General features: G+C 41.9%; 1 long non-coding RNA gene across 1 annotated transcript in view; it reads left to right on the plus strand.

Annotated features, from left to right (window-relative positions):
- The first annotated feature begins 6,459 nt into the window (after window positions 1-6,459).
- Window positions 6,460-12,544, plus strand: part of LOC142827621 (uncharacterized) — a 63,300-nt gene continuing 57,215 nt past the window's right edge. Inside the window, exon 1 of the long non-coding RNA XR_012902316.1 lies at window positions 6,460-7,349. This is a non-coding gene — a long non-coding RNA (uncharacterized LOC142827621). The remainder of the gene's footprint in view (window positions 7,350-12,544) is intronic.

Here is a 12,544-nt window from a genome sequence, read left to right on the forward strand (position 1 = left end):
GACCTTCAGAAGTGGATGCAACTGTTCTTCACCTTACATATAGGAGCCACTAGTGGGGAATTATAAAAAGGGAGAAGCAAGCCACTAGAATAACAGGTGGAGTTCCTGTAACATGGTCTTCAAATCAAGGTTTGAGGACGTCAGTAAGTCAGTCAGAGGTTCTAAAATAGAAGTGAGTGGGTGAGGTTCTGTGGCCTGTGGTGTGCAGATGATCAGACTAAATGATCATGCTAATCCCTTCTCACCTGAAAGTTTGAGTCACTAGACACATGTGGATTTGCATATGTGCATTAGGGTCTTGGCACTGGGGTCCACATCTGAAACCAGTAATAACCTCAAATACTTAAACATATTTGCTGTTCAATACCATCCTCTTAGCCTGTGGGAAACTGAAGAGTTTTTGCCCCACAGAGCTATGTTGGCTAGTCACTCCCCTGCTGCCTTTTCATGCAGTCTAATGTCTACAGATGTTTCCATAACATGATCCATAGAAGTAAAATGCCTGTCTAGACTGGTCAGGAAAACCGTGCTGAAACCAAACACAAACTAGGGTGTTTACAGCTGCATTTCAACCATAGGCTGGATAATAGCAATGCCTGTACCTGAAAGGTTGGCACGCCACCCTCAGTAGCTGTTTACGGGGCTGTGCTGTAAACTAAGAACTGTACAGAATTAGCAGGTTATATGACCGGAAACATTTATTTTATGTTAAACATCAGCTCTCTAAGGTAAGTTTACGATTGTTTAAATCCCCCTTTAAAATGATGCTATAGCCCTTAGGCAAGCCACCATTTAAAATAAAGTTCATGGTAAACTGCTTAGCACTAATCTGAGGGAAAGAGACAAGCTCCAAGTCTCAGAATCTCTTAACATTTTATTTAGAAGGATAATGCTGCATTTTAGCACACAAAGGAAGCAAAGTAGGTGGGAAAATAACAGGTTTCAGAAAGAACCTGCATGCTTTATCTAGGAGGTCCTCCTCTCCAAAAATAAAGAAGAACAGCAAGTGCCAGACAGCATGAATAATGAAACCTGTTTTAGATGACCACCTAAGCAACCAGCAAAATTATCAGTTACTTGGAACAAAAAACAGGACTGTGTAGCACTTTAAAGACTAACAAGATGGTTTAATAGGTGATGAGCTTTCGTGGGCCAGACCCACTTTTTTGATCTGAGGAAGTGGGTCTGGCCCACGAAAGCTCATCATCTATTAAACCATCTTGTTAGTCTTTAAAGTGCTACACAGTCCTGTTTTTTGTTTCAGCTGCACCAGACTAACACGGCTACATCTCTACCACAGTTACTTGGAGACTGTCTTTAAATAAAGGTCAGACCAGACAGTGCTTAGAACCTTAAGGATGAAAGCAGCTGCTTAAGACAGGTAATTGTCTCTGGAATCTGAGGTCCTTAGATGCATTTTTGCATTGTTGGATACAATAAAGCAGGAGTGGGGCACCTTTTTTGGGCCAGGGGCTGCTGACCCACAGAAAAATCAGTTGGGGGCTGCACACAAGTGAGAAGTGTAAAAACAAAAACAAAACAAACCGTCACTGATGTGGCCCCTGACTAAGGAGAAAGACACTCCCCACATTCCCTTCATACACCAGAGCCTAGGGGAGTCCAGGCTAGTAAATTTTGTGTGCTCCATCCCTGTGGTGAGGCGCTGGTGGGAGGTGGGGAGAGGGGGGAACAGCTGGAGCACCAGCACAGGCTCCCCAATGCTGGGGCTAACCCTGAGCCTTGGAGGCCAGATCCAGGCAAGCTGGCCCCAGGCCTAAGGTTCCTCACCCCTACAATAAAGTCTGGATTGTCCAAGTACATAGAGGCTTATCCCCAAGCCGGAAAAAAGCGGCAGCCATGTAAATGCAAATGCCGCGGGGAATATTTAAATCCCCCGCGGATTTGCAATTCCGACTGGTCTAATCTGCATCCCTTTTCCGGAAAAGGAGTGCAGTGTAGACACAGCCAGAGAGTAGATGCATTTCATTAGGTAGGGTATCCTTCAAAAACATGCAAAGAATGATGTGGGCTGATAGAAAGTGTAAAGATTTCAACATATGGCTGGCAATATATTGAAATGCCAAAGGAAAAGGACTTCCATATGCACTTGTAGTTATTTCTGCCTTTGTCAACATATCTCTAGATCCAGCACTATACATATGCCATCAGATTTTTAATTGCAGCCTGAAAAGTTATTGAAGCAGTATGGAATCACAGGCCATGTTTACCCTAGGAGGTTTTACGTGCATTTTGCAGCTACATTAGTGCTAGTGAAAATGTACGCACTGACATAGGGCTCACTTACTTTTAGCACTGAGACATGAAAATATGTTTAGGGCGGACATGGTCTGAGCCCTCAATATACAAGGAAAACATGGTCAAAATGTTCTAGTACATACATTGATATAGAGATGTAAGGCTTGATTTTGAAAGCTATTAAGGTGTCTAACGATGCAGATAGGCACCTATGCACTTTTGAAAATCCTATTAAGCATCTTTAAGTGCCTAAATGTTTTAAAAAATCTGGTCCCTAGACCCCAGTTAAATGACTGCAGTTCTGCTTTTGATAAAGATTATCTTGTCAATTGTTCTATATTTCTTTAGCTTGGGAGCACAAACCTCTTAAATTTAAATGTTAGTACTTTAAGTAAATTCAATGCCAGTGAAATGTACAAATAACTAACAGACTTACCTGGTGTTGCCCAGGTCCTTCAGGGAAGGACTTTGGGGATGTGGGAGATGGGGGGCAGGACAGGAGGCTGGGGGCAGAGGGTTGGGGATGTGTGTGAGAAGGGGCACTCCTGCCTACCAGGGGCTTGTTCTCTTCCCCCTTCCCTAAACCTCCTCCAGCCACCAAGGGTCTATTCTCTCCCCCCAGGTCCTCCTTGAGCTACCAGGGGCCTTTTTTCTCACCTCCCTCAGTGCTATGGCGAAGGGCCAGGAGGGGGAAAGGGTTTGGGGCAGTGGAGCTACTTACTTGTTGTGCTGGCAGGCAAGATGGTGGAGCCCCAGCTCTGCTGGACACTCCCTTGGTGATATGGCTGCCCCCAGTGAACACTCCAGGATAGCTCGCCCCTCCAGACTCGCTGCTCCCAGTGGCCACTCTCATATCACATCCCTTCGAACAGCAGCCCCTCCCTTTGCATGATATGGAAAACTGTCCTTTTCCCAGGGCTTATGGTTGTCCTGGCACAACCAAACCCCGACCTCGTTTTAAGTTAGGAGAAGAAGAGGCTGCATACCAAATGTGGTAGCCCTAACTCTTACTGTTTAGGAGTTCTTTAACAAATGGACTCAGACACACATTGGCTAGACTGGCATGATTTTGCAGAAATACTTTTAATGGAAAAGTTTTTCCATTAAAAGTATTTCCGCAAAAGCGCATCTAGATTGGCACAGTTGCTTTAGCGCAAAAAGTGCTTTTGCGCAAAAGCATCCGTGGCCAGTCTAGATGCGATTGTGTGCAAGAAAGCCCCGATCGCCATTTTAGCCATCTGGGCTTTTTTGCACAAAACAGTTCTTCCCTGTCTACACTGGCCCTCTTACACAAGTATTCTTGCGCAAGAGGGCTTTTTCCCGAGCGGGAGCGGGAAAGTATTTGCGCAAAAAGCACTGATTTTGTACATTACAAAGTCAGTGCTCTTGTGTGAATTCAAGCGGCCAGTGTAGACAGCTGGCAAGTTTTTACGCAAAAGCAAGTGCTTTTGTGCAAAATCTTGCCAGTCTAGACGCACCCATTGATTAGATTAGATTAGATTAGATAGGTTGACACCACAAGCTTTTGAAACTGATGTCCAAGTTATCCAGACAACATGTTTACCCTAGGAGGTTTTACGTGCACTTTGCAGCTACATTAGTGCTACTGAAAATTTATGCACTGACATAGGGCTCACTTTCTTTTAGCACTGAGATATGAAAATATGCTTAGCACAGACATGGTCTGAGCCCTAAATATACTAGGAAAACATGGTCAAAATGTTCTAATGTACTTCCCCTCTACTGGACAACTCATTTACTTCAAAAGCCAACCTGGAAAGACCACCTGCCCTTTTAGTCATTGTCTCATCTACAGTATTACCATGTAATACTTATTTTCAATTATTATTGTGATACAAACACATCACAACCAGAAAATAAGTCCTCTACTGCAGGGGTTCCCAAACTTTTTGACACAGGGACCAGTAAATCCATTCATGAACTTTTGGAGGATGGGTAATATTCATTTGCATGTTTGCATATTCATTAATCAAATGATGAATATTCAAATAAGTTTTCTGGTCCTCCCCAAACCCCCAGTTCCAGCTTTAGCAAAGCTTGATATGGTCACCCACAATATTCTTGCCAGCAAGTTAAGGAATATGGATTGGATAAATGGACTGTAAGACAGACAGAAAGCTGGTTAGACCAGGGTTTCCCAAACTTTTTACTTTAGTTGGAACCCTTTTTTTTCCAGTACTTTTTTTTGCAGCCCAAAAATATAAACACACAAAAAACAAACTGAGAAAATACCAGACATATAACATGTCTGGTATTTTCTCATTAGGTACGTTGTATTATTATTAGATGTATCAGTTTGTAGTTTCGAACTGCTGGGCTGGTAAATGTGCTCAGGCTGCATGAATGTGTCTACCTGCTAGACAGTTCGCAGCTACTCGAGGGTGTGTGTGTGGGGGGGGGAGAGGGGGGACACACAATACAACCCCCAGGCCGGACTAACTCGTGATTTGTGGAGTGGGGGGAAGGGGACAATGCCCTGAGATCTACATATGGCTGGGTCAGTCCCACTCCCCGGTACCAGGCTGCGACCCATAGTTTGGGAAATGCTGGCCTAGTGAGATTGCAGAATATTGGTGAAGCAGGGCCCCTGGCTCTGTAACTCGCCGGCACTTCTGGGTTCTGGGGCGCGATGCCTAATTCGACCAAATCGGTCGAATTGGCCTAAGGCCAGCCCTGCCAGCAGCCTTCAGGCATGCTGAGGCCCGGTATTTTTTTCCTGGGCCATGGCCCATAGTTTGGAAAATGCTGATCTACTGTGTATATATATAGGACACCAGTCGGCAAATGAAATTAGCTTTTGTTTTGTACCAGTCTGGGCTAGATTTTGAATCAGTGAATTAGATGAAAGGCTCCATATACCAATAACTTTATTAATGCATTTTGCAGTAACACTAAGGGTATGTCTAGACTACAGAGTTTTGTTGGAAAAACAGCCATTTTTCCAACAAAATTTTATTTACATTCACACTGCAAGTGCGTTCTTTCGATAGTAAATCGAAAGAACAGAGGGCTTTTTGTGCAATTGATAATCGTCATTCTATGAGGAAGAAGCCTTTCTGCAAAAGTAAAATGCAGGACAATGTAGCACTTTAAAGACTAACAAGATGGTTTATTAGATGATGAGCTTTTGTGGGCCAGACCCACTTCCTCAGATCAAATAGTGGAAGAAAATAATCACAACCATATATACCAAAGGATACAATTAAAAAAAAATGAACACATATGAAAAGGACAAATCACATTTCAGAACAGAAGGGGGATGCGGGGGCGGGGGGGGGGGGGGAGGGAAGGAAGGAAGGTAAGTATCTGTGAGTTAATGAAATTAGAGGTGGGGAAAGTTAGATGTCTGTGAGCTAATGGTATTAGAGGTGATAATTGAGGAAGTGGGTCTGGCCCACGAAAGCTCATCATCTAATAAACCATCTTGTTAGTCTTTAAAGTGCTACATAGTCCTGCATTTTACTTCAGCTACACCAGACTAACACGGCTACATTTCTATTACTTTTCTGCAAAAGAGCTCTTTCACAAAAAGGCATGTTTGGATGGGGAAGAGGGAGTTTTTTCAGAAGAGGAGGGAAGATGAAAAAGCACAGGTGCCCTGGTGGCCACTCTGTCCATAGCAATCACAGGCAGTCTGGACGTTATCTTTCAAAAAAGCAGATTGCTTTTTCCACGCGCTTTTGCAGTGTGGTTGCTCTCTTTTGCAAGAAGCTTTTTGGAAGATCGCTTCCAAAAGAAGCTTTTTGTGCAAGAAGCCTGTAGTCTAGATGTAGCCTTAAAGGTCCCTGCCAGATGAGAGCTGCATTATGCTAGGTCTTGTGCAAAAAATATTGTAAAACAGTTCCTATTCATGCTTACTTTTACAGCATCAAGTCAGGACAGCATAATTTTAATATTGCCTGAAGCAGAAGTCTTTTAAATGTGCTTTGTTAGGTGCTTGAACCTAGCTTATTTGTATCTCTCCTAATTACCATACAGGCCAAACCTTAATTTTGTCCAGAAAATTAAACTGGTAGACTGCTTGCATCATGATGTGACTTCTTTCACTTTTATTACCCTGCGTTGTAAATCAGTTAAGTTTTCTTTGACAGGTTTAGGACAAGTAGGTAGACACATTCAAAAAGAGTCATTTTGCTGATTTCTTAAACTGAAGAAAAAAAAGTAAATTTAGTTGAAGTCAAATTGCATTATTTCTGAACACAGTAGCAACCTTTTCCTCTTTAATAAATTAGATTATTGTGACTATGCATGGGCATATAATACCAAAGAGAAAAGTGGGTGTTTTTAGAAAATTATTTTGAATATTTGTGTTTGTATTTTGCAGCAGAGCTTGTTGTAGGAAAGCATTGTTCTTTTAAAAAATGTGCATTTATGGAGAAAAATTAGGGGAATGTAATTTCACAGGTTGAAGTGAATATAAAAATGTAGAATCCCTTATCAAAGAGTAACTTCTAGAAAGTGTGTCCAGAGTCTCAGTGTACTGAAAGAACCCAGAATTTCCAATCTGTAATTCCATCTACTTAAGAGATCAGTGTCTATAACTTTAAACTTTAATTTGGAAAGGCATATATCGAAAGACACAAATGTTTAAACATGACAATGTCTTGGGTTAACTTAGCTTAAGTAAGATGCAAATAGTTTGTATACTATATTAACTCCCTGGGGAAGATGGAGTGGAGCTTTAGGTAAAGTGTCCTAAACTAGAATTTAGACATCTGTCATAAGTGGCAATCAGAGAAGAAACAGAAGGGAAGAATATCTTATTGATCCAAGAAAAATATTTTCCTAAGTCTTTGACCACAGCCTAAAAGTTCACTTTATGTTGTTCCTAGAGGCACAAGAAAGCTTTGTGAATGTGTTAACTGTATTTAATCATGCTCAGATTTTTCAGTCAAAGTATTCCATTCTGGGGGATGCTGGCCAGTTCTTTGATTATTAAACAGTGACTCTAGCTTCCTCTTCCTTTTTTTCCTTAAAATCTTCTTTGCTGTTTTCAGATTGCAAAAAAATGGGAGTAGGCTTTTCACAGAAGAGGCAAGGGCAACAGAATGACATCCTATGCTGCAAAATCTGTAAGTGTGCAAAAAAAAAAAATTCAATGGTCAGATCATTAAAAAAAGAAGTAACAGCTACACAGCAAATTGTTAGTGATACTATTGCTTCCTGACAAAAAAATTAATAGGATTGTTTTTTGTGGGTTGGGGCAGAATTTTACCTCTGAAAACAAGTCAAAAGCGTAGGTAATTCAAAATGATAAAATAATAGTAGTTTTCTGGTCAGACTAAAGCTACGGCACTGATACCTGATACACAGAAGAAAGAAAGAAAAAAAAACCCTGACAAGAAAAGATTAGCCATGATCAGTGCATCTTTATGGTCCACGTAATGCTGAGCTTGCATTTAAAAAATACAATTTAAGGCCAGAATTTACCAACTGACTTTTGGGTGCCTATCATGAGATGAGTCTGGTTTTCAGGAAATGATGAGCATAGACCCTGACTCTGCGAATGCTCTGGGGCTGTAGCATACATAGAAAAATTATCTGGTGCCCAGCAGCCATCAGCAGCCAGCTTCCTCGCCTCCTCCCCTCTCCCAGAGCCTCTGGCCTGCCATGAACAACTGTTCACAGCATCTGGGAGGGAAGGAGAGGTGCAGCGATGGGGCACAAAGAATGGGGCAGAGAATAGGTGGGGTGTGGGCAGAGCAGGAGCAGGAAGAAGGTGGGCTTAGTGCTTAGGGGAACAGGTGGAGTAGGGGCAGAAAGTGGTGGGTCAGGGACTTGGGGTAAGGGGTGGAGTGGGGGGAAGATCTGGGGTGGAGGATAGGGGCTGAGCACTTCCAGTTAGAAAGCAAGTCTATGCCTATGGTGTTGAATGCCTACCCTCTGAAAATTGGGCCCTTTCTGGTGTCTCAAGTTGGACACTCAAAATCATTGATCACTTTTACCCATCTTGGCCATAGATCAGTTTAGGTCCATAAAAGGTCTAAACTGCAGGATAGGAGAAAATAAAACCTTATAACTGTAGCGTGTTTACTCTTCTGTAATTCCAAGATTATGGAAAAACCATTTGGGTTGCAAAGGTAAGTTATCTGATTAATTTATTGTTTAACCTTTGAGGCCTTTCTGCTATAGATGAAAGCCTATAGAGGAGTGAGGATAGGCTGGATCCTGGTTTCCAGATGCACACCCCTTTGTGGGCTTTGAAGAGAGGAGGACTTTTTTGTAAAGCAAGTAATGTTGTTTTTGTGTGTACCTGGACTCCATTGAAATACAGTTCCAACCAGAACTATTAAATTATATTTTTGTTTGCAACTAATCACTTTAAGTTTGGACTTCTCTCCCAGTAAAAGCGATGAGGAGGGTCTTTGCCCACGAAAGCTTATGCTCCTACACTTCAGTTAGTCTATAAGGTGCCACAGGACTCCTCGTCGCTTTTGCAGATTCAGACTAACACGGCTACCCCTCTGATACTCTCCCAGTAACAGAAGGGAAAAGCTTTAAAAACATAGGAAAAGGTTATATTATAAAACTTCTGAAATTGCCAAAGAAATTGAGGACAGGTGCAACATTTGAAGTTATGTCAAACACATTTTGGATAATGTAATTTATTTATTAAATTGACTAAATTACACTTTGACTTTTTAAGTAACTGAATTATGCATATTTTAGGATTTTGTCTCACACTGACAAGTGAAAAAATAATGCAAATGTTATCATAATGGTAGGGCTCTGACATACTCTGGAATGATAATTTTTTGTAGACAAGATAACCTCCAAAAAAAACCATTTCATTTGGTTGGTGTAGAATTTTTCTCAGATCATTCAGGAGCATATTTAATATTTTCTATTTTCATGCAAATCTATACTACTAGGGAATGAATTTGTTTTAACCCTAGATAAAAATATTTAAAATGAACCCAGTGAAACTGTTCATGCTGCAATTTCGAGAAATGATATTTAAAGCCAGACTTGCTTTCATTTTTTGCTTAGTATACACACAAAAATCCGATTTTCTGTAGTTAAAATTAGTTCTATAATAGCATGAAAGTATTCCCCTTTCTTGGCTTTAATTTACTACACTACCTGGTATGGCAGAAAAGAGGAAAATTAGATCTAGAAGATAAACAAAAATTAGAAATTGAAAACAAAGTGATTAAGAAGATACATCAAGACACTATCTGGAGAAACAGAATGAAAAGGGGTTTAAAAATAAAACAAAAAAAATCAACAGTTTTGCTAGCAACACATTTCTGAATTATAAAAGACCAGGTTCTACATAACTTGCTACCATATTTGTATGATGAGAAACCACCAATAACCTTTAATATTGCACAGCAATGTAGAATACTTTTATCTTGGGTAAGCTGTGAATGAGACAAGAAGCAGCTTGCTTTGATACAGCCAGTCTTTCTCTTTGCTTGAGGATAATGTTGGGTGGTGTGTGTAACTGATTGGGAGTAGCCTAAAGCTGAAAATCACTCTGGACACTTTGTAAGCTTCTCCACAGTGGCCAAATTGGGGAGAGAGTTGATTAAGGATGGGGGGATTAACATGTTAATAAGGTATTCAACTTGTCAACTGGAAATGTTTAAATGGAGAGTGGGCGGGAGAAGAGAAGGCTGGAAGGAAGGGTGAACAAGCTAAGAATCTGAGAGACAGAGAGGAGATATCTCTCTTCCCGCTCTTGCCTTTTGCCTTGGGTGTAGGTAGAAGCTTGAGGAGACCCTTATATTGTGAGAACACTGTAGCCTAAAAAACTAGCTTTAGCATTTATTTTATTTAGCAGTATTGCAAGGAATCTTCAGGCCTGTATCCTGTAAGACATTGAGTTTAGGGGTTAGAATAAGGCTTGAGGCCTATGAACTTTGGCACTGATAAATTGCCCACAGGTTAGCATTAGTGATGTTGAAATGACACTAGTGGTTCTGTAGGACTCAGCCTACTCTTTGCTCCCCTGGCTCATGAAACCATACGCCAGCCACCTGGACAGTACCAAGGAAATATTCAGCTCCCCGTTTAGCAGGTGCAAAATGACAACTGAATGTCATTTTGGTTGAGCAAAAGGACATTGGCATTGTTTATTCACAAGATTTCATCTCTATGAGAAAACTATCCCAGTGGCAAAAGCTGCCTGCTGTGTTCTGCATCATCTGTGTGAAGCAAAGGGGGAAAAGCTGCTGCTGAGGTGGAGGGTGGAAGTGGCATGGCTGTCTGCTGAATTTGAAAAGCCAGAAAAAAGGGCTGTCAGAAAAGCCAAATGAGGAGCAGTAAGGCTAAGGGATGCTTTGAAAGAGTGTTCTAGGAATAAGCCATAGTACATGGGATGTGGTGTACAGTGCTCTATCTGGCCCTGCAGTCTGGGGACTTGTTGAGACAATGCACCTATTCATTCCATGGTGCTAGCTATACATTTATGATTACTAAGCTATGTTTGTCACCGATCCTATGTGTTGTCTCAAGTGCACCATAACAAGTAAGTGGGTGTTGTCACTTCTGCCAGGCATTCTGTTGCATATGTTGGGAATTAGTAAAGATCAACAAAAGAGTTTTATTAAGTAACAAAAACACTTTGAAAAAATTCTATGCAAGTTAAAAACAAATACAACAAAAAAAAATTCATACATTTATGGAACAGAGTTAAAGATGGGGAAGGAACATCCATGTCTGTTCTAGCTATGCATACACCCCTGGGCTGTGTCTAGACTGGCAAGTTTTTCCGGAAAATCAGCCGCTTTTCCGGAAAAACTTGCCAGCTGTCTACACTGGCTGCTTGAATTTCCGGAAAAGCACTGACAATCTCATGTAAGATCGTCAGTGATTTTCCGGAAATACTATGCTGCTCCCCTTCGGGCAAAAGTCTTTTTCCAAAAGACTTTTGCGCAAAAGGGCCAGTGTAGACAGCACAGTACTGTTTTCCGTAAAAAAGCCCCGATCATGAAAATGGCGATCTGGGCTTTTTTGTGGAAAAGCGCGTCTAGATTGGCCACGGACGCTTTTCCGCAAAAAGTGCTTTTCCAGAAAAGTGTCCTGCCAATCTAGACGCGCTTTTCCGAAAATGCTTTTAACGGAAAACTTTTCCATTAAAAGCATTTCCGGAAAATCTTGCCAGTGTAGACATAGCACCCGTGTCTTTCACAGGTCAATAAATGTGAAGCTGTCATTGTCCTGAGTGTTAGCTAGTCTGGAGTGGTAGGATAGAGATGCACCCCCTAATGCGACATGATTTGCAAGGGGTGGATATACTCCAGGTGCTATACTGGAGTTCTCCATGGACTGCAAAGGGAGGTAAGCCTGGGACTGAACCTGTCAGTCTACAAGAGTCTGCAGCATCTGTTTGCTGCTTTAGAAGCCCCATTATGTTCCAGTGCCTCTCCCTCTCCTTTTTCTGCTGGGACTCCTGAATCTTTCTCCTGTCCATCTTTACTTCTCCAGACTGTGCTCACCATCTGAAACAGCACTGGCTTGAACTGCTCTTCTCAAGTCCTTTTCTTTCTCCTCCTTCTCTGGCTCAAGAATCCCAAAGAGATAGAGGAGGAAACCGTCAAAGCAGCAGTGGCAGCAGCAAGAGATAAAACACCCAGAAGTACCATTGCCAATAGAGTCATAAAGGTAAGATTCAAAACCTTCTTTCCTTGTTCCCAGAGTTTTAACCAAGCCAGGCTTATTGGCACTTCTGCTCTGGAGCACTTGTGCAGAGCACCACTAACAGCACCAGCCATGCTGAGTCTGGCTGGCGAGAGTGAGAGAAATGAGGAAGGAATTGATTGGTTGTATGGAACTATATGTCTAGGGCAACAGCACTGGATACTGATGCTATTTTTCACAGCCAGAGTTGATTTTAGCTGATATCTCACTCCTGAGTATAGCAAAGGCAGAGACTGCACAGCGGCTGCTGGCATCCTGAAGCTCCCCAGCCCAATTGCTGCTAGCCTGTGCGCTGCAGCACAAGTTACCACTGGCTGGTGCTGGGAAGTGTCCTACCAGAGAGGCAGAAATAAGGCTGCTGTCTCTAGAAACTTTTGGGAGAGGACTGTAGTACCTCCATGGAAGTGTCATCAACATCTTGCAGGAAGTTTCAAGGGACCTCCCCATGTACATAAACAAAGTGCTTGACATGGCAATGAAAAGCAGGCAACTCTGCCTCTCTTTGTTGCACTGTTACCTCTTCTAGTATGAGTAAATTAAGGAGAAGTGGATAGCTGTGTCTTGCTAAGTTGATGGGCATCATGAGTATATCTCTGCAATGGGAAATACATTTACACACTTA

The sequence above is a fragment of the Pelodiscus sinensis genome, chromosome 3, assembly GCF_049634645.1.
Source record: "Pelodiscus sinensis isolate JC-2024 chromosome 3, ASM4963464v1, whole genome shotgun sequence".
Lineage (NCBI taxonomy): Eukaryota > Metazoa > Chordata > Testudines > Trionychidae > Pelodiscus > Pelodiscus sinensis.